The sequence below is a fragment of the Micromys minutus genome (genome assembly GCF_963924665.1).
Source record: "Micromys minutus genome assembly, contig: SCAFFOLD_252, whole genome shotgun sequence".
NCBI lineage: Eukaryota > Metazoa > Chordata > Mammalia > Rodentia > Muridae > Micromys > Micromys minutus.
In genome coordinates, this window is record NW_027667392.1 from 182,373 (window position 1) to 210,262 (window position 27,890).

Here is a 27,890-nt window from a genome sequence, read left to right on the forward strand (position 1 = left end):
CACACAATATCTGACCACAAACCTAGCACTACAACGAATTATAGGTGGAAAATCCAATACAAAAAGGGAAAATACAGCCTAGTATAAACAAGAAAACTCTTAAACAAGAAAACTAAAAGAAAAAAAAAAAAAAACACAGACACAACTCAACCCAAAAAAGCAAAAATGGCAGGAAACAGAAACAATTATTCCTTGATATCTATTAACATAAATGGTCTCAACTCCCCAATAAAGAGACATAGACTATCAGACTGGATACATAAACAAAATCCAGCCTTTTGCTGCATACAGGAAACTCATCTCAGAGACAGAGACAGACACTATCTCAGAGTAAAAGGGTGGGAAAAAAACTTCCAAGCAAACAGCTCCAAGAAGCAAGCTGGAGTGGCTATTCTAATATCGAATAAAGTAAATTTCCAACCAAAAGTTATCAAAAAAGATAAAGAAGGACACTTTTTACTCATTACCAGGAAAATCTGTCAGGAGGAACTTTCAATCCTTAACATATATGCTCCAAATAAAAAATCACCCACATTCATAAAAGAAACTCTACTAAAGCTCAAAAAATACATTTCACCCCACACAATAATAGTGGGAGACTTTAATACCCCACTCTCACCAATGGACAGATCAGGGAAACAGAAACTGAACAAGGACACTGCAAAACTAGCAGAGACTTTGAACCAACTAGAATTAATAGATATATACAGAACATATCATCTTAAGTATAAGAATACACCTTCTTCTAATCACCTTATGGCAGCTTCTCGAAAATGACCACATAATTGGACACAGAAGGAGCCTCAATCGATATAAAAAGATTGAAATACTCCCATGCATCCTCTCAGATCACCATGGACTACGGCTGGTCTTTAACAACAACAAAGACAACAAAATCCCACATAAACATGGAAACTAAACAACGCTCTGTTAAGCAATAGCAGGGTCAAAGAAGAAATAAAGAAAGAAATTAAGGATTTTGTAGAATTCAACGAAAACAAAAACACAACATACCCAAACCTATGGGATGCAATGAAAACAGTACTGAGCGAAAAACTCATAGCCTTAAATGCTTCCTAAAAAGAAATGGAGAGAGCTTACATCAGTAACCTGACAGCACAGCTAAAAGCCCTAGAACAAAAGAAAGCAGATATACCCAAGAAGAGTAGATGGCAAGAAATAATCAAAATTAGGGCAGAAATAGACCAAATAGAAACAGAAAGAACCATTGAAAAAATCAACAAAACCAACAAGAGTTGGTTCTTTGAGAAAATCAACAAGATTGATAAACCCCTAGCAAGACTAACTAGAGGACAAAGAGAGAGTATACAAATTAACAAAATCAGAAAGGAAAGTGGAGAAATAACAACTGAAACTGAGGAAATTCAAGAAATCATCAGATCCTACTACAAATCTTATACTCCACTAAATTGGAAAATCTGAAGGAAATGGACAAATTCCTAGAGAGTTACAAGATCCTAAAGTTAAACCAGGACCAGGTAAACCATCTAAATAATCCTATAACACCTACAGAAATAGAAGAAGTAATCAAAAGCCTCTCACCAAAAAAAGCCCAGGTCCATACGGGTTGAATGAAGAATTTTATCAGACATTTATTGGGGATATAACACCAATACTCTCCAAACTATTCCAGAAGATAGAATCAGATGGAATACTACTTAACTCATATTTCGAGGCTACAATAACCCTCCTACCTAAACCACACAAAAACCCAACAAAAAAAAAAACTTCAGACCAAACTCACTTATGAACATTGATGCAAAAATACTCAACAAAATCCTTGCAAACTGAATCCAAGAACACATCAAAACGATCATTCACCATGACCAAGTAGGCTTCATCCCTGGGATGCAGGGATGCTTTAATATAAGGAAATCCATCAATGTAATCAACCATATAAACAACCTCAAAGAACAAAATCACATGTTCATCTCACTAGATGCTGGGAAAGCATTTGACAAAGTTCAACACCCCTTCATGTTAAAAGTCCTGGAAAGAAGAGGAATCCAAGGTCCATACTTAAACCTAATAAAAGCAATATACAGCAAACCAACAACCAACATCAAACTTAACGGTGAGAAACTTGAAGCAATCCAACTAAAATCAGGGACTCGCCAAGGCTGCCCACTCTCTCCCTACCTATTCAACATAGTACTGGAAGTCCTGGCTGGAGCATTTAGACAGCAAAAGGAGATCAAGAGGATACAAATCAGAAAGGAAGAGATAAAAACAACACTCTTTGCCAATGACATGGTAGTGTACTTAAGTGACCCCAAAAATTCTACCAGAGAACTCCTACATATGAAAAACAAGTTCAGCAAAGTGACTGGATACAAAATTAACTCAAACAAATCAGTAGCCTTCCTATACTCAAAGGACAAACATGTGGAAAAAGAAATTCGGAAAAAGGTACCCTTCGCAATTGTCACAAAAACTATGAAATACCTTGGTGTCACTCTAACTAAGCAAGTGAAGGACTTGTATGACAAGAACTTCAAACCTCTAAAGAAGGAAATTCAGGAGGATCTCAGAAATTGGAAAGATCTCCCATGCTCATGGATTGGAAAGATCAACATCTTAAAAATGGCCATTCTACCAAAAGCAATCTACAGATTCAATGCAATCCCCATCAAAATTCCAACCCAGTTCTTCATGGAATTAGAAAGATCAATGTGCAATTTCATATGAAATAACAAAAGACCTAGAATAGCGAAATCCATCTTCAACAACAAGAAAACATCACTATCCCTGACCTCAAGCTATATTACAAGGCAATTGTGCTGAAAACTGCATGGTACTGGTACAGAAATAGGCATGTGGATCAATGGAATAGAATAGAAGATCCAGGAATGAGCCCTCAGGTATATGGTTACCTGATTTTTGACAAAGGAGCCTTAAAAATTCAATAGAAAAAGGACAGCCTATTCAACAAATGGTGCTGGTCCAACTGGCACTCAGCATGCAAAAGAATGAAAATAGACCCTTTCTTATCTCATTGTACAAAGCTCAAGTGCAAGTGGATCAAAGATCTCCGCATTAAACCAGATACACTGAAACTATTAGATGAGAAAGTAGGGTAAACCTTAGAACACATAGGTACAGGAGAAAATTTTCTGAACAAAACACCAATGGCTCAAGCTCTAAGGTCAAAGATCAATAAATGGGACTTAATGAGATTGCAAAGTTTCTGTGAGGCTAAGGACATTGTTAAGGAAACAAAACGGCAGCAAACAGAATGGGAAAAGATCTTTACCAACTCCACATCAGATAGAGGCCTAATATCTAAGGTATACAAAGAACTCAAAAAGCTAGACACCAGTGAATCAAATAACCCTATTAAAAAATGGGGTACAGAGATAAACAAAACTTTCTCAGCTGAGGAATATCGAATGGCTGTATTATCACTTATATCAGAATAAGCATTTCTTATTTACTTGATGCTCTTATACTTGTAATTAATGTTTCTCATAGATAAATAAGAGAGCACTTATATGTAATAGTAAAAAAGCACGTCAGTAAAGTATTATGATGATTACTTTAATTTTATTGTGATGTAAGGGCCATTACCAACCTCATGACTTACATATATACTTGTAGCAGCTTAATATATTAAGATTTAAAATTAAAACTGAATTTTAGATAACAAAGAAAAAAATTATTAACATTGTTATTAAAACAGTGTTGATAGACATATTTCAGAATAATACTCCATCCCTTCTGGTAAAGCTTGCATTTCATGCCTCATTAAAGAAAAGAAAAATATAAGGCTCTAATAAATTCAATGTTGTGCTCACAAAATCTTGTAAAAATATTCAAAATTAACACAATTTCTTAATACACTCATGGTTTATATAATTATCATTATCTCATTGATGATATATTTATTCATTTTTGTGAAATTTGATTCTATGACTTTAATTAGCACATTCAATTTTGTAGTAGCATCCTAACTTTATAGCATTTAATTGGTGCTGTTTAATTATGATTACAAAAAAATTATTATGAAATGCTAAATTAATATAATTTTTACAAGAAGGACCTAAATCTTAAAAGATTCCCCTCTAGTCAGAGAACTTAGTATAGAAGGTTGAAACTGTTGTTTAATAAACAGTCTTTCTTCTGCCAGCAACTGTTGGGCAATCATCCATGACTGATATCAGTGAGTAACAAGGTCATGGCCAAGTCCATAATTAGATAGTCAAAAAAAAAAAAAAAACATCAATTTTCATCCAATATTCTATTTGGAAGCAGGATGCGTAGAAAAGTAAGACCTTTGTATATTACTAGTGCAGCTTTTAATGCACTATCTTACTAATGAGTTTCTCCAAAATTGGTATAAATTTTTATATTCTAATAATATCACATTCAAAACTGATAGTAAATTCAGAATTTACTGGTAGTAAAATCTTCACTTAAATTGAAGTTTTGTAATTCTGGTTCTTTCATGATAGTTTAAATGCATCTCAATCTTGTTTTTAAAAGAAATTTTATTCAAAAAAAGAGAGGTTTTGTTTTGTACATTTGAAATTTTTTTCTTTTGAAAACTGAAATTTTCACACTTTCCAATTTAGGCTCATTTCTCAATTTTGGCTCTAATTTCTAAGCAGATATTTGTGCATGGAAAATCTTCATCTATTAAAGATGATGAACTTGTCATGTTTGAGAACTATGGAAAAAAAATGAATTAATGTTCATATGGCTTAGCTCCAAGAATGCTGATATTCTCTCTTGTTGAAGCTATGATTATTGATATGTCTCCCAGAATGTAGACTTCTGACAAAAATCTGAATTAAATACTGTTGCAGTAAATATTAAAAATGAAAGGCTTATCTCTTTATAGGCCCACACAGTCTCACTCTGCTTCTGCCACTGAGCAAAGGGACTCCATCCCCAAGCTGTCTGCTTCACCTGATTTCCCTCCCAGGCTGTTCAGGCCCCCTGCCCTACTGCCTCCATCCTGGGTGGAATTACTGCCCCAGCATTTTCTTTCCTTTACAGTTGTCACAAACATCACTTCAAAGATCTGTAACTTTTCAACTGGTTTATATAATAGATTCTCAATTCACAAACCCTCTACACAATGAGATTACATCAATAGACAAAGATACAAACTGCTCTTTTTATGAGATAAAAGACTTACAGAATCCCTTAAAATTTTCCAATTACCTATTGTCAATTACAATTACCAGGATCCAGATCTGCTCTCTCTAGCTCCATCTTGATTTCTTCGTCTAACCTCTGTTCCTTTTCCACATCCCTACCTTTTCATTGCCTATCTTTCCACTGTCCAATGATATATCACCTTAACATTAATCTACAAAAGACTATTTTATATGCATACATTACATCACTTTCAACATTTTTGTTTAATTATCATACATTTACATATTAATATAAAGCTTTTTTCCCAATCCTGTTTTTTCTCTCTGTGCTTTTAAAGATTTGTTTTTAATTAAGTTTAAATGTATTTCTGTTATGGGAATGTACACATGAATGGATACGAATATCTGTAGAAGCTTGAAGGGTTTCTGGAGTGAAGGTTATTGATAGTTGTGAGCTAACCAGCATGGTTTCTAGGAATTAAATATATCTTCCAAGTGATGATAATAAGATTTTGACACCTAAGCAAACACAGCAACCTCTTTTCTTAACTCTTGAACAAATATCATGAAAATTTTACCTAAAACAAATTTGTCACAAAATAACAGCTTAGAACACTTTTAATTGTAATTGTGTGTATATGTGTCATCATATGCAAACATCCAGAAATACTGTAAAATAATGTTGTTTATGAGTATATTCAGAGAATTTAAGTAATCTTCTCATTTCAAGAGAAGAAATCGAGAAAATTTTTCTATACATTATTAATTGATATTGTTTATGAGACAAAACTATTTTTATATAAATCATATATTATATAAATAAGAAAATTTATAGAAAAAGTAATATACAAATAATAGGAAGACATTTTGGCAATGAGAGTTGATTTTTAAATTACCATCATATGAAATGTAGTATTATATGACTTTTTGTAGTTTAGATTATGTGAGCATGGCTGTATAAACCTATTTTATATGAAATTTGATGATTTTGCTCAAAGTATTATTCTAATGTATATATTTAAATTATATTTAACTGAGTTATTTTAAAACATATCTAGTAAGTAGTTTTTCAAATTGTTAAAGCACTTGAAATAAAATAATTCACATTCATTTTTATAAGTATATTTAGTATATCCACAAGGGGTGCTGAATATATTTATATTTTACTTGTAAGCTATTGGTTTTTGTGTGTTACTTGGTAAAGCAGATGAGAGCTTACTTAACAGAGCATATGTAGTTTGGCTTGAGAGGCTCAGTAATAACTATTGATTCTTCAGGAATTTTTACATTGGAGAGTATTCTCTAAATTTCTGAGTGTGCTGAGCCCTGTTAGTTTCTTTAGCTGTTATATAAACTTAGGAGCCCCTTTCCTCAGTGCAGGATGCAGTGTATTTATTCTGAATGAGGAACTGATATTTTCTCTCTATGAAGAAGTGTTGCTAATAATTGTTCTTGTGCATTTGTATTCTTGTTTCTTTTGATCATATTTATACAATTCCTTTCTTCCCTTTCCTTTTTTTCAAATCTTCTCATATAGCTCTCTTTCCACATGATCAGTCTTATGGTCTCTCCTTTCATTGTTTGTGATTGCATGTGTATATGTATGACTATGTATAGATATAAATTATGGTGAATAAGTATGTGTATTTTCTCATAAACAAATTTCTGACCTTACCTTCCATTATTTGTTGTTATGTTGTATATGTGTGTATATAAGTGTATGCTTATGTATATACTGTATATATGTGTGTATGTGAGTATACATATATACAAATGTCCATGTATTCCTAATTTAATAGTTTACATTGTTACTTATATGTATTTTGTTTTCTGAGACGACTATTTAGCATTGGATAACCATATGGATGACTTGTAGTTTTTTCTTTAAGATTGGACAACTCACAGATCATAAGAAGCTCAAAAAAGAAAAGCCAAAAAGTGGAATCCTCAATCCTTCTTAGAAAAAAAAAAATAAGTATAGCACCCTCTTAAGAGTGGGATATACCTAGATCTTCCTTAAGTCATTAATAACTCAAGAGCTAAGAAGATAGCCTTGCGGCAATTTTTGGTATTTAAAAATCATTGTTTAATATTTACACACCAAAAAAAACCTGAGTATTTCCTTGTTACATTTTGTTTTACATGTACTTTATGCTTAGTGTAAATAGTAAGATTTCAATGCATACTATCAAACATTTAAAAAAAATCACGTACTGACAAAAATGTATTTATATACTTTTATGCCAAATGTTTTTAAAAATCTGTACATGTATCTCTGTGTTTTAAAAACAAAGTTGTTAAAAAAAGAAAAAAAAGATTGGAGGTCTTATGGAGAGGCCTTTCTCTTATCCTTTTGGGCAAGTCTGTAGTGGTCATCATTTGGCTTATGTTGAGGTAGTCATGTCTGTGAGATGTTACAGATGCAGATCCAGACACTTAAGGTTCATATAATCTCAGAGCAATCTCTCCCATTTCTTAGGCTTTATAAGCTTTCTAACCTCTCTTCCAGAGAGTTCCCAAAAACCTTAACTACCAGAGGGTTCTGTGGACACTACTATTGGTACAGCACTCTACAACTCTGACTCTGCATTTAATATTAACAGTGTCAGAAAGAAGTTGTAATTAAATTAGTGTTAATTGATGTAAATGCAGGTTTACCCAAGAAATTCACACATCAGCAATCTAAAAAGTGCTAAGTTTAACCTTAATTATGTCAACAAAGAAGCCATCTAAAGTCCTCAGGAAATATGTTGAAAATGCTTAAAATACACTAAATACATTAACATAATTTGTAACTGAATTTATATTCTAAGCTTGTACATTTTTTAAGTATGCCAGATTGTTCACTTTTTAAACATGTATATGTCAGGTCATCTCACGCTCAAAACAATTATAAGTCCACATAACTATTAAGAATTTTTGTCAATATCTAAATAATTAAAACCGTCATCTACAATATGATAAACTTTTACTAAAACATGATTTCATTAATTTTATAAAATCAAACAAAAACCCATTTGGTTGTTTCTTAATATTTTGAAGTATATGTTATTTATTTGATGCTTTCAGCTATGCTGATAAAAAAACATTAATGAACTGAAAAAGCCCTATATCATTACATTGTTGATGCCACTCTTTCTCTCTTATTTTATTAACTTGGATATTCTCTTTATTAATATTTCAGATGTTATTTTCTTCCCACCAAGCTAATCCTGTCCCCTTCCACTCAATGACATTCATGAACGTGCTCCCTCCCCCAACCTCCCTCTTCCACCTCAGACCTTGGCATTCCCCTACACTGGAAAAAGGAGCCTTTGCTGGACCATGTCCTCTCCCCTCATTGAGGCCAGAGAATGCTATCCTCTGCTGCATATGTACCTGGAGCCATGGATTTCTCCATGCAAACTGATCAGTTGGTGTTTTAGTGCCTAGGAGCTGTAATTGGTTTGGTTAGTTAATAATTTTGCTCTTTCCATAAAGTTGTATCCATTTTCAGCTTCTTCAGTCCGTGCTATGTCTCCTTCATTGGAGTCTCCATGTTAAGTCTGATAGTTAGCTAAAAGCATCCTCTTCTGTGTCGTATGGCTCTGGCAGATCCTCTGAGGAGGCATCCATATTAGATTTCTGCTAGTAAGCACTACTTGGAATCAGCAATAGTACATGATATTAGTAGCTGCATATGGGATTGTTGCCCAGGTGAGACAGTAGAGGAGTGTTCCTATTTCACTACATCCTCACCAGCATCTGCTCTCACCTGAGTTTTTGATCTCAGCCATTCTGACTGGTGTGAAGTGAAATCTCAAGGTTGTTTTGATTTGCATTTCCCTGATCCCTAGGGATGTTGAACTTTTCTTTAGGTGCTTCTCAGCCATTTGATAATCTTCAGTTGAGAATTCTTTGTTGAGCTCTGTACACAGTTTTTTAAATAAGATTATTTAATTCTCTGCAGTCTAGCTTCTTAAGTTCTTTGTATATATTGGATACTAGACAAATTTCAGATGTAGGATTAGTAAAGATCTTTTCCCAATCTATTGGTTGCTATTTTCTCCTTTTGACAGTGCCCTTTGCCTTACAGAAGCTTTGCAATTTCATGAGATCCCATTTGTCTATTCTTTTTTTTTTTATTTAAATAACTTTATTTTAAAAAACAGAGATAAATGCACAGATTTTTAAGAGCATTTTTGCAAATAACTATTTGAATATATTTTTTCAGTACATGATTTTTTTTAATGGTTGGTTAGTATACATTGAAATCTCACTAGTTACAATAAGCATAAAGTACAAAAGAAAAGAAAAGAAAGGCCATTTGTTGATTCTTGATCTTAGAGCATTGATCTTGATCTGCCAGTTGAACCAGCACCATTTGTAGAAGAGGCTGTCCTTTTTCCATTGGATGTTTTTAGCTCCTTTGTCAAAGATCAAGTGACCATAGGTGGTGGGTTCATTTCTGGGTCTTCAATTGTATTCCATTCATCTACCTGCTTATCTCTGTATCAATACCATGCAGTTTTTATCACAATTGATCTGTTATACAGATTGAAGTCCAGCATGGTGATTTTCGTGGAAGTTTTTTATTGTTGAGAATAGTTTTTGCTAACCAGAAGGGGTGTTGAATTTTGTCAAATGATTTCTCAGAATCTGAAGAGATGATCATGTGTTTCTTTTTTTTTTGTTTTTATTTTGTTTATATAGTGAGTTATGTTGATAGCTTTCTGTATATTGAAACATGTTTTAGTAAATATTAAAAAATAATAAATGATTTATCTCTCTATTGGTCCTAAGGTCTCACTGCTCAGACCCAATACTTTTATGACACTGATATGTAGCCATGCGTACCTCCTTCACTTGGCCAGAGCCACTTGGTCTGAGCCCTCACAGCCCAACCCCTCACAGCGCAACCCTGACCATGCAACTTCCTTCCTTTGGTGGTCTTCCTCTTCCTGCCTTTCACCTCTAATCCTGGTGTTCGATTACACCAACAGTCAACACAAACACAACTCTATAGCTCAATCACTTTTCATTCAGGTTTATATATTCAACTCTCAGTCCACAAACCCTCTACACAACAAGATTGCATCAAATAGACAAAGATACAAATTGCCCTTCTATATGAGATACTAGACCTATAAACTCCTTAATGTTCATAGCTATTTAAGGCCAATCAATGTCACCTGAGTCTAGCTGGTCCTGGGGAACCTCTATCTTGCCACGACCTCTCTTCATCCTCTGACCTCTTGAGACTTCTAAGCCCTCTCCACCTCCTTGGCCCTGCCCAGTCACTGGTTTTCATTTATTTTACTAATTAAAATGGCAAAGTTCAGTTGAAGTCATGTGACTAGGCAGCCATTCTTTTGGAAATGAAATTACCATTAAAATACAAACATCTTCAGGACAATGTACAGAAACATCTTTGTATACCTAAAATGAAGCCTACTCAATCATGGTGAATGATTGTTTTGATGTGTTCTTGGATTGGTTTTGCAGTAATTTTATTGAGTATTTTTGCATCAATTTTCATGAGGGACAGTATTCTGAAGATGTCTTTCTTTGTAGGGTATTTGTGTGATTTAGGAATAATCATAATTGTGGCGTTGGAGAATGAGTTGGGGAGTATTCCCTTTGTTTCTCTTTTCTGGAATAGTTTGGAGACTTCATAGAATAATTCTATGAAGATCTGATAGAATTCAGCATTAAACTCATCTGGACCTGAGCTTTTTTTTGGTTGGAAGGTTTTTGATTACTCATTTTATTTCTTTAGGTGTTATGGTACTGTTTAGATGGTTTAGCTCATCCTGATTTAATATTGGTACGTGGTATGTGTCTAGATATTTCTCTATTCTCTTTAGACTTTCCAGTTTTGTTGAGTATAGGCTTTTGTAGTTGGATCTGATGATTTCTTGAATGTCCTCAGCTTCTGTTGTTTTTTCTCCTCTTTCGTTTATGATTTTGTTTACTTGGATACTTTCTCTGAGCCCTCAAGTTAGTCTGGCTAAGGAATTAATCTATTTGATTTTCTCAAAAAACCAGCTCCTAGTTTTGCTAATCCTTTCTATAGATCCTTTTGTTTCTATTCGGTTGATTTCTGCTCTGAGTTTGATTATTTCCTGCCACCTATACCTCTTGGGTGTACATGTTTTTTTCTTTTTTCTTTTTCTTTTTCTTTTTCTTTTTTTTTTTTTGTTCTAGAGATTCCGGTGTGCAGTCAAGCTTTAGTGTATGCTCTCTTCAGTTTCTGTTTGGAGGTGCTCAGCACTCTAGGCTTTCATCTTAGCACTGCTTTCATTGATTCTCATAATTTTGGATATGTTGTGCTGCCATTTTTGTTAAAGTCTAAAAAGTTTTTGATTTTTAATTTGTTTCTTTCATAGCCATCTATTGTTGAATAGAGCATTGTTCAGCTTTTATGTGTGTGGGGGCTTTTGTTGTTTTTCTTGTTATTAGAGGCCAGCCTTAGTGTATGATGAAATGATACAACTCATGGGGTTGTTTCAATGTTCTTGCATCTATTTAGGCCTGTTTTGTGACTGACTATATTGTCAGTTTTGCAGAAGGTGCCTTGAGGTGCTGAGAGGAAGGTATATTCTTTTGTTTTAGGTTGGAATATTCTTTTTTTGTCCTATTTTTTTAAACTTTATTTTAAAGAACAAAGATAAATGTACAGACTTTTAAGCTTTTTTACATAAAGGTATACAAATATATTTTTATAAGATTGTAATTAAGTATTTGTGGGTACATATACATACACATATGTATATATGTAACAATAATATAGGAAAAGAGGTTATTAATTTGAGGATATAGGAGAGAAACTTGGAGGGGCTTTAGGAAGAAAAGGGAGATGTAATACAGTTCTATTTTAATTAAAATATATTCTTTTTTTTCTTGAACTTCACACAGTTTGTGGGTTGTTTCTGGGGTGTTCAGAACTTCCTGGGGTTGGTATCCCATTATCAGTGACTGCATATTATGTCTGTTCTTTTGTGACTGGGTTATCTCATTCAGGATGATATTCTCTAGATGCATCCATTTTCTTAAGAATTTCATTAGGCCATTGTTTCTGATAGCTAAGTAGTACTCCATTGTGTAAATGTACCACAATTTTTGTATCCATTCATCTACTGAAGGACATCTGGGTACTTTCCAGCTTCTGGCTATTATAAATAGAGCTGCAATGAACATTGTGGTGTATGTATCTTTGTTGTATGTTGGAGTATCTTTGGGGTAAATGCCCAGCAGTGGAATAACTGGGTCTTCAGGTAGAACTATGTCCATTTTTCTCAGGAACCACCAGACTGATTTCCAGAGTGGTTGTATCAGTTTACAACCCCACCAACAGTGGAGAAGTGTTCCTCTTTCTCCACATCCTCGCCAGCATCTATTGTCATCTGATTTTTGGATCTTGGCCAATCTGACTGGTGTGAGGTGCAATCTCAGGGTTGTTTTGATTTACATATCCCTGATGGCTAAGGATGTTGAGCACTTTCTTAGATGTTTCTCAGCCATTCGATATTCCTCAATTGAGAACTTTTTGTTTAAGTCTGTACCCCATATTTTTAATAGGGTTGTTTGATTCTCTGGTATCTTGCTTTTTGAGTTCTTGGTATTACCTTGGATATTAGGCCTCTATCTGATGTGGGGTTGGTAAATGTCTTTTCCCACTCTGTTGGCTACCATTTTGTTTTCATGATAGTGTCTTTATCCTATTCAACAAATGGTGTTGGTCCAACTGGCACTCAGCATGCAGAAGAATGAAAATAAACCCTTTCTTATCTCCTTGTACATAGCTCAAGTGCAAGTGGATCAAAGATCTCCACATTAAACCAGGTACACTGGAACTATTAGATGAGAAATTAGGGAAAACCTTAGAACTCATAGGCACAGGAGAAAATTTCCTAAACAGAACACAAATAGCTCGAGCTCTAAGGTCAAAGATTGACAAATGGGACTTAATGAGATTGCAAAGTTTCTGTAAGGCTAAAGACACTATCATTAAATACTCTATAGATGTTTTCAAACCCATTTGCCTCATACATTCTGTTAGTTTCACATGTCTCTGTTTACTTTCTGCTTCCATGATCTGTTCATTAATGAGAGTGGGTTGTGGAAATCTCCTAATATTATTGTGTGTGGGGGGAATATATGCTTTGAGCTTTAGTATGGTTTCTTTTATGAATGTGGGTGCCCTTGTATTTGGAGTATACATGTTCAGGATTGAAAGTTCATCTTGATAGATTTTCCTTTGATGAGTAAAAGTGTCCTTCCTTAACTTTTTTGATGACCTTTTGTTGAAATTTTGTTTTATTCAATAATAAGATGGCTACTTCAGCTTGTTTCTTGGGACCACTTGCTTGAAAAATTTTTCCCAACTTTTCACTATGAAGTAGTGCCTGTCTTTGTTGCTGAGATGAATTTCCTGTATGCCACAAAATGCTGAGTTTTGTTTTTGCATCCAGTCTGATAGTCTGTTTATTTGGGGGGAGGGGAATTGAGTCCATTGATGTTAAGAGATATTAATGAATGGTAACTGTCATTTTCTGTTATTTTTGTTGTTAGAATTATGTTACTGTGCCTTTATTCTTTTGGTTTTATTCTTTTGGTTTTTATTGAGTAGTTTCCTTTTTTTGTTGGAGTTTTCCATCTATCATGCTTTGAGGGATGAATTTGTGGACCAATATTGTCTAAGTTTGGTCTTGTCCTAGAATATCTTGGTTTCTCCATCTCTAGTAAATGAGAGTTTTACTGGATATAGTAACCTGGTCTGGAATTTGTGTTCTCTTAGGGTCTGTATGGTATCTGCACAGGATCTTCTAGCTTTTATACTTTCTCTTGAGAAGTCTGGAGTAATTCGGATCAGACTGTCTTTATATGTTACTTTTCCTTTTTCCCTTACCATGTTTAGTATATTTTCTTTGTTTTGAACATTTGGTGTTTTGAGTAGTATATGTGGGGAGGAATTTTTTTCCAGTCCAATTTAATTTGAGTTCTGTAGGATTCTTGTATGAAAGAAATGTTATGGATATTTCTTTCTTTAGGTTAGAGAAATTGTCTTATATAATTTTGTTGAAGTTATTTACTGGGCCTTTCAGTTGAGAGTTTTTGCTCTCTTGTACACCTTAGGTTTACTCTTCTCATTGTGTCCTGAATATCTTGGATGTTTTGGGTTAGGAGCTTTTTAATTTTTACACTTTCTTGGACTGTATTTTCAATGCTTTCTATGTTATCTTCTGCACCTGAGATTCTTTATTCCTTCTCTTTAATTCTGTTGGTGATTCTTATGTCTATTGCAGTAAATATTTAAAAAATATTAAAAATAAGATAACTTTATCTCTGTATTGGCACTGAGGTCTCATTTCTCAGGCCCAACCCTGATACAGAGCTACATGCACCTGGTTCAACTGCCACCTGGATCTCACTCTGCTCCCAGGGTTCCAGAATATGCAAATTTAAATTAAGTAAGCCCTTCAAAGTAAGTATATCATTAGTCAAAGTTCATCAACAAAACTTTGCCACAAAAAACCTTAAAATTAGAAGAATACCCAAATGTGACACATGTGAAAATATGAAATGAGTATGTACTTTTCAAATTAATCTACCTGAAGACCCAGCTATACCACTCTTGGGCATATACTCAAACTCTGCCTCACCATGCTACAAGGGCACATGTTCCACTATGTTCATATAGGCCTCATTTGTGATAGCCAGAAGCTGAAACAACCTTTATATCTCACAATAGAAAAATGGATACAGAAAATGTGGTTCATTTACACAATGAAATACTACCCATCTATTAAGAAGGAGGGCATCCTGAGTTTTGCAGACAAATAATTAAAACAAGAAAATATCATTCTGAGTGAGGTAATGTATACCTAAATAGATTTGCATGGTACATACTCACTAATAAGTAGATGCTAGCAAAAACAGTAGACAATACCCAGGATACAATGCACACAACTCAAAAAGGTTAACAAGCTAAAGTGAGGATGCCTCAATCCCAGTTGGGAAAGAGAAGAGTGATCATAAGGAGAAGAAGGGGGGAGGAATCTAAGAGGTAAAGGTGGCTGGGATGATGATCTTGTTTTAGGGAAAACAAAGAACGGAAGCCCCAAGGGCTAACAAAAAGAATGAAAACAGGCAAGAGATAGGATGTTGGGAGGACCCTCCAGAATATACCAGGAACCTGGGAACTGAGAGATAGTCAGGACTCAAAGAGAGAGACTCTAGATGAAATGCCCTACAGTGGGCAGAGGAAACTTGTAGAATCCATATAAACAAGAAAGGTCATCAAGTGAGTGATTAGGTTGACATTCCACAGTCGAAAAGGCTGAGGAAAAGGAAGTCCAGGAACAGGCCCAAAATGGGACCCAGCTCAAGTGGAGGACCCATACCTGATACTATTAATAAGCCTATGGAGAGCTCACAAATAGGGGCTTATCTTTACTGCCCTTAGAAAGACCCAACAAGCAGCTGAAAGAGTCAGCACCCAACCAATGAACAGAAACTGCTGATCCCTGTGGTTGAATTAGAGAAAACTTGGAAGAAACTGAGGAAGAAGGTAACCCTGTATGTAGGAGGACTAGTAGTCTCAATTAACCTGGGTCCCTGAGATCTCTCAGACACTGGACCACCAACAAGACAGCATACACAAGCTGATATGAGGCCCCTAACACATATACTGCAAAGAACTGCTGCTCAGTCTGGATTCAGTCAGAGAAGATGCAACTAACCATTAAGAGACTGAAAGCTCCCAAAAGTGAGGACTGGTGGAGTGGAGAAATTCTTGTGGAGATGAAGAGGCAGAATAGGAGAAGGTATAGGATATGGAACAGTCAGAACATGGACTGGGAGGGGTTAAAATATGAAGTGTAAAAAAATAAAATTAAAAATATAATTCCAGGAATAAAAGCATGATGGAAAAAATATTACTCAACTCAAGGTTTTTAAAAGATTTATTAAAAATATAGAAACAAGCAGAATAGAATAAGTCAAAATGAAAATTCAATGCCTCTAAAGGTAAAATAAGTGTAACAAAGGTGACACCAAATAGTAGCACCACAAAATGCTACTTAAGACTTAATTCCAGATGTTAACTTCAATTCTCAGACACACAAACAACATGAACAACAAAAACAGAATGTCTGCTCAAAACATGCTCTCCTATTTATATTCTTTTAGATAAGTTCTTTAGTTGATTTACAGAACAATGATTTCAAAAGAGCAATAGTAAATATGTTCAAGAAAGTCAAAACTGACAAAAAGAAGCTCACTAAATTTAAATGAAATCATAAAAACAATTCAAGACATAAAAATGGAGTTTTAAAATTTGATAAAGTACATCTACTAGATGTCAGAATGAAGAATTAACAAAAATCTAAATAAATATACGTCAAGTCTCTACTATACAACTTTTTGGTATATGACTAAATGATTAGATATCTTGCTCCACAAACATTTGTCCTACCTCATTCATTACCACTCTATAGAAAATAGAAACGATCTATACATCCTTTAGTTTATGAATAAATAATGAAAGCATAGTACTAAAATTAAATAAAGTTTTCAGATAATTGATGAAATTAGAAAATTATAAATTGACTAAGGTTAGCAGACCCAGAAAAAAATAATTCTGGATTTTTTACAATTTTAAGTTTACTAGCTCTATATCTTACTAAGAATGCCTGAAAAGGGCATAAAAATTATTATTATTCATTTACCTAAAATACATATAATGAATAAAATTATGAATATATAAATATTATATGTAGTTTCAGTGAAGTTATGACGTTTGGTCTAAATATTATTCACACAAAAGCCATACACATGTATAAAAAAATCCCACATCAATCTCATAACAATTGTGATAGAGCCCTATATGTAGAATGAATCCAGGAAACGATAGAATATGAGGAATGGATAAAGTCTTTCTTTATGTGTGAAGCATGCATCAAACCCAGAAAGATGCCATTAAATAAAAGGAAAAAACATTCAAAACTCACATAAACAGCAGCATCATAACATAACACTAAAGACTGACCACTGGGTATTGGACAATCAGTTGATATAGCAATAAAATAGAAGTTCTTCGATTCCCCTCATTTTCATTTTTGTTTTTTGTTATTGGGTATTTTTAATTACATTTCAAATGTTATTCCTGGTTTCCCCTCCAGGAATCCCCTATCATATGACTTCTCCCCGTGCTTCTATGAGGATGCTCTTCCATCCACCCATCTACCCACCCATATACTCCCTTCCTCCTCCCCTCTCCATCATTCCTCTACTTGAGTCCTCCCAGGGCCTCTCCTCCCATTGATTCCCAACAAAGTCTTCCTAGGCTACTTGTTTGGCAGGAGCCATCAATCGGTTCTTCCATGTGTACTCTTGGGATGATGGTTTAGTCCCTGGGAGCTCTTGCAGGGCAGGGAGGGGGTATGGTTGGTTGGCATTATTGTTCTTCCTATTGGGGTTGCAAACCCCTTCATCTTTTTCAGTCCTTTCTCTAACTCTTCCGCTGGGGACTCAGTTCTCAGTCCAAGGGCTGGTTGCTAGCAAGCCTGTGTATATCAGGCTCTGGCAAAGCCTCTCAGGAGACTCCCGTCATCTTCTAGCTGCCCATAATTTCTTCTCAGGGCTGAGGCCCGAGGAACTTTTCACATTCCACGTTAGCATGTCTATTAGATCCTTCAAGGTTCAGATCTAATTTAAACAGCCACGTTGATGGCATTTTATGGGTGTTGTTTCTCAGAATTCTATCACACAGTTTCACCGCAAGTTTCTCCGGCTGTTGAATCCCACTGCTATCCTCATCCACAATAACATCTGCCCATTGTCAAAAGGAATCTGCTGTAGATGGACCAGTTTGGATTAAGGCTGCTTAGGGAAAATTTTTGTTGTTTTTGTTGTAGTTGTCCTCTGCCTTCTTATAGCGGTGGTTTTCTGTAAGTTTGTGTTTCAAAGAGAAGTTTCTTTAGTCACAATGAGAGCTACATTTATCTTATGTGTTACAGCAATAGAAAGAAAAGAGTACATGAAACTTGGGAATGAGCATATAGAGTTGCATGTGTGGGCTTGCATGGAAAGAAAGAAAATAAGGAAATGTTGCTATAATTTCAAAACAATAAAAAATAGATAAAACAATACCATTCATAATAGTAATGTTAGAATATTCTACAGGTATTCACTAGAAAGACAGTGTGCAAAAATATGTAAAGATATATTGCATAAGTTAATGTAAAACCATTAAAAATTTTTACTAATGGGTACTTCCTAATATAGGTTACTTAAAACTGAGAGTCAAAAATCGAATTTGTATGTTTAAATTTAAACCTTTTATATGGAAAACCAATAATTTTAGTTACTTCTTTAGAACATTTGTTATAATTTTAAATAGTGTTACCTTGAGAATGACAAAAACAAGATATATATATATATATATATATATATATATATATATATATATATATATATATATATATATATATATATATATATATCATATATACATACACACATGTTATGGTGAAACACTCACCATACACATTTAAAATTTTTTTGAACAAACTTATTTTAAAAAACAAAGATAAAGAACAAATTTTAAGCATTTTTGCATAAATGTGTACAAATACATTTTTGTCAGTGTTTGGCTTTTTTTTCTCAAAAGTTTGATAGTGTGCACTACGGTCTTACTAGTTACAATGAGCAAAAAGTACATGTAAAACAGGATGTAACACGGAATTAGTCAAAGTTTTTTGGTGTATAAGGATGAAGCATAATAGTTTTTTCTTTCCTTTTTTTTTTTTTTTCTTTTCTTGAACTTCACACAGTGTGTGAGTTGTTTCTGGGATGTTCAGAGCTTTCTGGGGTTAGTATCTCATTATCAGCGACTGCATATTATGTCGGTTCTTTGTGACTGGGTTATCTCACTCAGAATGATATTCTCTAGATGCAACCATTTTCTTAAGAACTTGGTTAAGTCATTGTTTTTAATAGCTGAGTAGTACTCCATTGTGTAAATGTACCACAATTTTTGTATCCATTCATCTACTGAAGGACATCTGGGTTCTATCCAGCTTCTGGTTATTATAAATAGAGCTGCTATGAAAATTTTGGTGCATGCATCTTCATTGTATATTGGAGTGTCTCTGGGGTAAATGCCAAGAAGTGGAATAGCTGGATCTTCAGGTAGTACTATGTCCAATTTTCTGAGGAATCGCCAGACTGATTTCCAGAGTGGTTGTATCAGTTTATAGACCCACCAACAGTGGAAAAATGTTCTTCTTACTCCACATCCTCGCCAGCATCTGCTGTCATCTGAATTTTGGATCTTGGCCAATCTGACTGGTTTGAGGTGGAATCTCAGGGTTGTTTTGATTTGCATTTCACTGTTGGCCAATGATGATGAGCACTTCCTTAGATGCTTCTCAGCCATTTGATATTCCTCAACTGAGAACTTTTTGTTTAGCTCTGTACCCCATTTTTTAATAGGGTTCTTTGATTCTCTGGTGCCTAGCTTTTTGAGTTCTTTGTATACCTTGGATATTATGCCTCTATCTGATGTGGGGTTGGTAAAGATTTTTTCCCACTCTGTTGGCTGCCGTTTTGTGTTCTTGACAGTGTCCTTAGCCTTACAGAAACAGCAATCTCATTAAGTCCCATTTGTCAATCTTTTACCTTAGAGCTTGAGTCATTGGTATTCTGTTCAAGAAATTTTCTCCTGTGCCTACGTATTTTAATACAGAATACATCAGTAAAGATGGGTTCTTTCGTGCCTGTTAGATCTCCTACTAGATTCCTTAGTCTTATCCTCTGAAGGTTTGCACTTTAATAATTAACCTGAATGCATGTGAGTTTTATATAACTCGAAAATTCAGCTTCAAAAGTCCAATTAATACCTCTTTTGTTGTGTAAACACATACCATACATGCACACAAAGTTTCGGATATATTTTTTATACAGAGCATGCCAATAATGTATTGCTTGTAGGATTTATCATTTATCTTTAACACGAATATTTAAAATACATTATGTGTAGTTTTATTGTTATGACTAATTTTTATAACATGATTCCTTGCCTATTATAATTTTCTCCTCATATTTGGGTCAGAAATGTTGTAAAATAAACAAAGATGTGATTTTTTGTTACAACTTTGTTATGCTTAGGAAGAGTTCCATGAATTCACAAAGCATGGAGAACAAAAGCATGAATATTGCAATGTATGAAAGACTCTTTCAGAGTAATTTAGAATATTCTGGTAATGCAAGTAGGAGCAGATGGCTGCAGAGGCTCATTAATCTCAGTTACTTAGGCTGAAATAAACTTCTCATATAAATAAACTTCTCATCCAGATAGAAAAATATTCATTGAATCACTGTAGCCCCCTCTGACTGATTTTGCATTCACAATGAAATTGCCAAGCTACAGGTGCTCCCATTGCACGAACCTGCTCCTGCACAGGATGGTGCCTGCATGAGCAAGTGTCTTGTTTGCTCCTGCAGATACAAACCTTGTCTGAGTACTCCAGTCTACTCTTTCTCATTCGTTTATACAATATGCTCACAAATCAAGAACTAAAAATGATAAATTTATGAAACCAGACATAAAGAAATGTACTGTAAGAATACACTTAAAATATCACAATTAACAAAAAACCTACCAGATGAAATATTACTAATTTTCAAATGTAGATCCTTTTTTATTGAAGTGTACCCATGTGTGTTACATCCATTAAAGGGTTATTAGAAATTTCATAATAGAGGGAGATAAAAGTGATTCTATATTACAGTGAAAAAATTAAAATTTGGACAGTAACTGCCACATTACTATTTTATTGTGCTATTTTATTCAAGATGTATACTGTGTCCATTAAGTACATTTAATTTGCATAACATCACCTGCACAATGGCACTAGTATGTTTGAATCCCTTGCCCACATCTTTGGACATGTGTAGAGTTTGTTAAGGACTAATGCTTTTAATGGAGTTTGTGCTTTCATAGAAGTTTTATATTCCTTTATGATATTTAAAAGTTTCAGACATTATTTCCCCCATTCACGAGGATTTGTAAACATACCCATTAGAATGTATTAAGCCTGCTATAAACATATTGTCAAAGTCCACAGAGAATCTGTAATCATGTTTCTCATCATTTGTACTTTAAAATTTACTCTGGACAACTTACAAGAATTTTCAAATAAATAAAAAAAATTGCAAAGAGTTTTGGCTGATGAATTATAGCTTAGAATTTAAATAAAATTGTATAAGATATTTCACAATATTCGACTTATGACTAAGTAGACTTATACATGAACTAGTATAAAAAACAATGAAAACTTTACTAAAGTATAAAAGGTTAATAAATAAAACATTAATAGGAATCTTTAAAGTAATTAGGCATATATGTACTCTTTGCCCAGATAATTCCAGAAATTTAAATGTAATTTATAAGTAAAGTAAGTTATTAGGAATGCAAGTATACCTGGTAATAACTTATACATTTATTTTTAATATATTATCTAGTATAATACAATAGAAAACATTATTTTATTTTAGACTTTTGTTCTTCATGAAATATCTCTCTTATAGTTTCATATTTTAGTCAATGCTTATACCAAACATTTAAAATTTGAATTTTTAATGATTTTTAGCTTCATATTTCTTAAATAGTTCTGTCTTTAATATTAAAATATATCTGTCAATATATTTTTTGTACAAATCACAGAGCAGGACAATGACCCACCATGTGCAAGGTCCCAGACTCCATGCCAAGAACATGTTATCTCCTTCTGAAATATGTTTTCTCTAAGCAAATTTAAATTTTATATTTAAAAATCTGCAATGAAAAAATCATAGGTTTTACTGACAGTATTAAGAACATTTACAAATAGTATGGTTTCTGAAATATCTCTTGCTATCAGGTTGTTTTAAATGTTTGCATTTTACAAATAAGTCCATAGTTTATTTTGGAGACAATCTTATTCAGGAACTTAATAATCATGAAAAAAATCTTCCAAGGTTTACATATATTTCTGACTTCCAAATTCAAGCAGTTCGATTGAATACTAAAGAGGACAAGTTAAAAATAAATTACATTATCAATGACGGTAATAATGAAGGAACAAATGCAATGTAAGCCCTGAATTTTCTCCTCTGTTTTACAAAGTGTAGCTTGACTTTTTCTATTTTGTTTCCTTTTACTATTTTTTATATTTGCTATATTTATAATTTATAAGTTCCATGTGCTAAACATAATTCCTAGTATAATTATGTAACTAACATTTTAGCATATTTAAGACTGCTGGCACAATTCGGTGATATCATCTGGAATTACTAAATTTATCATGATCAATACTCTATGCCCATTTGTAACATGAACCTGTCTGAAGACAAATGTTTTAGCTTCTAATGCCATTCAGTACCTTCCTTCATTCTGGCTCTTAACAGCTATTTTGATTGTTACAAAATTCTGTGCTGATTGATGTTATTCTCTTTGCTCTCCAATGTTTCACTTTTGATGTTTTTAAGATTTTTCTTTTCAATACCTCTCTCTCTCTCTCTCTCTCTCTCTCTCTCTCTCTCTCTCTCTCTCTCTCTCTCGCTCTCAATTGGTGTGTGTGTGTGGGTGTGTGTGTGTGTGTGTGTGTGTGTGTGTGTGTGTGTGTAATAGGATGGGATGGTGCTTAAAAACAAGTATTTCTATTGTGTCTTTTTATTGATTCTGACTAATTCAGATTATAATTTATTTATGTTTGTTCAGACCCAGATGCAGCTTTTATTTGCATTGTATACATTAAATAATTGATGTTCATTTCTGCTTTAGTCTTGTAGACTTGAGAGTCCTACATTCTTCTGCCTAAATGTCTTTCATTCTTCCTGTTAGAACTCAAGTCTTCAGTACTTTCCCCCCTGTCCAATCTGAGATCTTATTCTACTCTTCACCGTTCCCTTTCCATCCTAGGTTTCTCCCTCTCTCCTCCCTTCTGTTTGCTTTCTTCTCCTTCCCAAGTGTGACTGAGACGTCCTAACTTAGTTTGACTATTTTCTGCCTTCTACTTGTCTTTGGTGTATTTGACTCTTTTTGTACTAGAGCTCTCAGGTGGGCTGTTGAGTTGCTAGTGTAAGATCTCTCCAGTTTCTTTACCAGGGAAGTTAGTGGTATAAGTTTTCTTGTTAACACTGTTTTCATTGTGTCCCATAAATATAAGTATAATGTGTCAACATTTTCATTAAACTGCAGGCAGACTTTCTTTATTTCTTCTCTGCCTAGTTATCATTGAGTAGAGAGTTGTTTAGTTTCCATGTGTAACTGGGCTTTCTTTTGTTTTTACTTTTATTGAAGACCAGCATTAGGCCATGGTGGTCTGACAGAGTGCATGGGACTATTTAAATCTTCTTGTATCAGTTGAGGATTGTTTTGTGACCTATTATACAGTCAGTTTTGGAGAAGGTACCATGAGGTGCTGAGAAGAAGGTGTATTCTTTTGTTTTAGGATGCAATGTTCTATGATATTTGTTAAATCCAATTGCTTCATAACCTTTATTAGTTTCACTGTGTCTCTCTTTAGGTTCTCTTTCAATATCCTGTCCATTGATGAAAGTGTGGCTTTGAAGTCTTTGGGTGACATTTCAATCTTTATATTTCCTATTGCTTGATAATTTTATACTAGCATTGAAATTCACTTTGATATATCCACCAGACTTCTTTCAATCCTCTCATGGTTCCAGTGTTTATAATCAACTCTCCAGTCTATTATGAGTGCTCTACCAAAAAGAAAGAAGGAAAGAAAGAAAGAAAGAAAAAAAGAAAGAAAGGAAGGAAGGAAGAAAAAGAAATAGAGAGCTGTAGTTTTCAATGATGAAGCCCTCAGGTAGTCATCCACACATTCCTTTTGTATCATTCTCTTAGTAAAATTTAATTTAATTTTGTTATAAGAGTATTTTTTATTTTTTATAGAATCAAGGAGCATTCTATTCTTGGCTTCTTCCTGCCTAGCTTTCTTAGCTTTCTGCTCACTACTATGTAGGATTCTGAAACCACAAGACAAACTTAATTTCTTCTCTCTTAACCTATTCTGTCTAGTGCTGGATTCACAATGCCTGGAAAAAAATATGCTATGGTTTTAACAGAAGAATAATCAAAACATCAAACCATGTTCAGAATGACCACTACAGCCTTGAATATATAGTATTGATCCAGAATCAGTTTCTAGGGATGTCCACCATATCAGAACAAGGTCATAGAGAATATTCACACATATTCTGAAGGGGACTGGAAGAAAATCAGTACAAAATATAAGTTTTATTTTACATTGAAAAGACCCTTTTGTACAATGACACTGCTCTTGGAAATAAAAGAATATAATTATACTCACTAAAATTAAATCTATTTACCTTGTTTGAGCTATTTTGTACAATTTTGATATATGATTCCTAGATACATTATAAAATATAAAATTAGACTCATTGTCTGGCATACTAGTTACTTTATATAGTGATATTCACTGAAATGGTCTAATCTGCACAACTAAAATTAGCTGTAAGGAATTGATGAAGTTACATTTAATAATAATCAGAGTTTAAAAAAGATAACACTGATTTTATCCACTAATTTCAGGAGCACTCTCTAATTGTGCATCTAATTAAATATGCCTTTTATTATATGTTTGCTTTTGTGTTGCTAACTTCAAAACTGAATAATTTTAATCATTTTAGGAAAGACTGTAATGTAAATTCTGTCTAGCCCCTATGACATTATATGACACATATGAAAGGCTATAAAACCATAGAATTACTTAATATTCTTTATGCATGGCTTATTGGTTATCAATACTAGAAACCACTGAATGTACTGATTACGTAGGATTTTCATAAAAAAAATTAAGTCCCATATCAGCAATGTCTGTGATACTACTATACTTAAGATTTTCCTCTACAACATAATACCTTATGTAATTTGCATACTATAGCATTATATAATCACCTTGCTGTCTAACATGTACCCCTATGTCAAGTCAAATTTTGGTATATATACATGGTCACCAAGTGATGTCTTTTTTTGTAAGTTTGACACTTAAATGCATCAGGTCCTGCCTTACTCTTATTGAACCTAATCTGGTATTTAATGCACAGACCTAGTCTGGTGCTGAATGCATCTTAACTGTGACTGAAATTTATGTCCCCATTAAGTATCCCTATCAAACTTGGAATATAGTTGATTGATTTTCTCACTTAGTTTTTAAATTAACACTAAAGACTAATAGCACACATGCCTATCTGGCTGTTTTCCCCAAAGATGAGGCTGCACTCAGGCAAGTGAATTGAAGACAAGGTAGCTTGGCATTTTAAAGGACCCACCTGTGAGTCAGGACATGGTGCTAACATCTGTCTGATGTCGATAATAAGCATTGTGCTTTGCTTCTACTGCCCTAGTTACTAGGATAAGGCCATGCGTTTCTACTCAGCATGCTTTCTTAACTTTATGTATTTACATAATGTCTTAAACATTTGAAAACCTTCTAGAATGCTGAATGATGTTATTTTAGTAGTATGACTGGCAATATTAAACATAACTAAATTTATTTAAAAATTACGAAAAAGAATTTCTGTAAATGCATACAAACATAAAGTTTGAATATTTACATCAAGGATATTTATTAATTGATTTAAATTATAGTGTTGCTGAGTACTATATGGAGAAATATTAATTAAACAAATAGTATTATAAAATAAGAAAAAATATGTAAAGCTATCGGATTGTTTTTCATATTCTATCTCCCTTAACAGAGGCAGTAAATATGGAAACAATTACTTCTTTAAAAAAGTATCTATTTTCTTTACATTAGAGTAAAGTGAGGTATGCTGTGTCAAATTTAAATAAATATAAATAATATTCTATATAACTTATGGAGTTAATCTTCAATACTGCTTATCTTGAGAAAATATCTGACATCAAGACTTCAAAGTCTTTATTAATTTAGTGATCATTTAAAAATAGAAGACACAGTGTCTTATTTTATCAGTATGTTACTATCTATGCTTTAAATATCCTCGTGCACCTAGGCAAACATCTTAAAATATCCACAGATATGTATACATAAACCTTTTGTTTTTTGGGATAATTGCCAACAATAATCGGATACTACATGGAGAATACAAGTGTATAAAGTATAAAACATTATCATGAGGTCACATCGTATTCCTGTATTAGCTTAATACCAAATATTAGTGATGGATTTTATATGATTATTTGAAAATATCTGCTCTTTACTTTTGTTAGAAATTGACTAATTCTGCCAGGAGACATCCATCTGCCTGGGTTGGTGAGTCCCACTGGAGTAATCTAGAAAATCAAAGTCCCGTCTACATTGCACCTCTTCCAAACACATCTCAACGGCAAGAGTTTAGTCATGAATATTTGAAAGCGAGCCCAGAAATGTAGGTTATAAGCTCTGTGGCACTTTTCATTGTGAGGGCAGAAGGTACATTAATTTGGCTTTTTAAAGATAGTATTTGCTTTCACATGTTAAGGCTTGAGTAATCTAAGATCATGACATATTTGTTAATACAATTTTGTCAACAGCATTGCAAAGCTTTCATTTTTATTTCCTGTAATTTTTCCTGTCTTTGCTGAATTCTCCTTTACTCCATGTACAGAAGCCTTTGGGGGACCGGCTTAGAAGAAGCTCTCTCATTTGATTTATTGCCCTGGTTTATGTGATACTTTTAACCTCCTTTGTTTCATAACATAAGTGTTGGGGTGTAACTACAATCAAATCTTTTGCAGTTCAGATGATTCGTAAATACAGTTTGGCTTTTAAATTTTAAAGTTTAATCTTAACAATTTTGCATATTATTTGCTGTCAAATAGAGGGACTTTAATTAAAATTAAAAGAATGTATTAGTGGCATAAACCTATTTATTGTTTCATTATGTATTATAATATTTCACCATGAGATTTTCATAAGCTCAAAAAGTACTGTGAACATAGTTAATCCCCATTTTTTTACATGCTCACTTTCCCTCCCACCAGCCAACATCCTCTTCAGAAACAATCTTCTACGTTCTTGTCCTTTCTCAAGGTATGTATATTTGAGAAGACACATGGCATTCATTTGCTTTACTTCCAAGTCTAACATCTTTCACTCAAATAGTAATTCTGAACTTCTGGGTCATGATCCATTTGGGTGGGGATTAGATGACCCTTTTTCGGTGGTCCCATTTCAGTTGTCCTGTATTTCAGATATTTGCATTATAATTCAAAACAGCAGCAACATCACTTTTATGAAGTAACAAAAAACATTATTTTATGGTTAGAGCCACTATGACATGAGGAACAGTATTATAAATGTTGAAAACCACTGTATGATAATCTATAGTTACTTCAGTTTAGACTTCCATGTTGATCCAAATAATCAAAACAAGTTTTATATGCAGAGAGCTGCTTGAGTATTTACAATATATTTATTTTCTGTGTTTTTGACTTATGCCAAAATATTTTGTTACCCAAAGAAAATTAAAGATTATAGAAATAAAAACATAACCAGAAAGGAGAGGAAAGCCTATAGATTCTTTGCTTTCAAAATATTTTATAACATTATTAACATACTTTATATAAAATAACTTACACATTTCAAGTAAGCATCCAAAGCTTTACTCATGCATATCAATACAACAGTAAAGGATACTTTAAAAAAATCTTTTAAGTATAAAATACAATATTTTATTAAAACAGAAGTCTCTTAAGTAGTCCAGAAGATGTACCAAAAAATGAGAAATTGT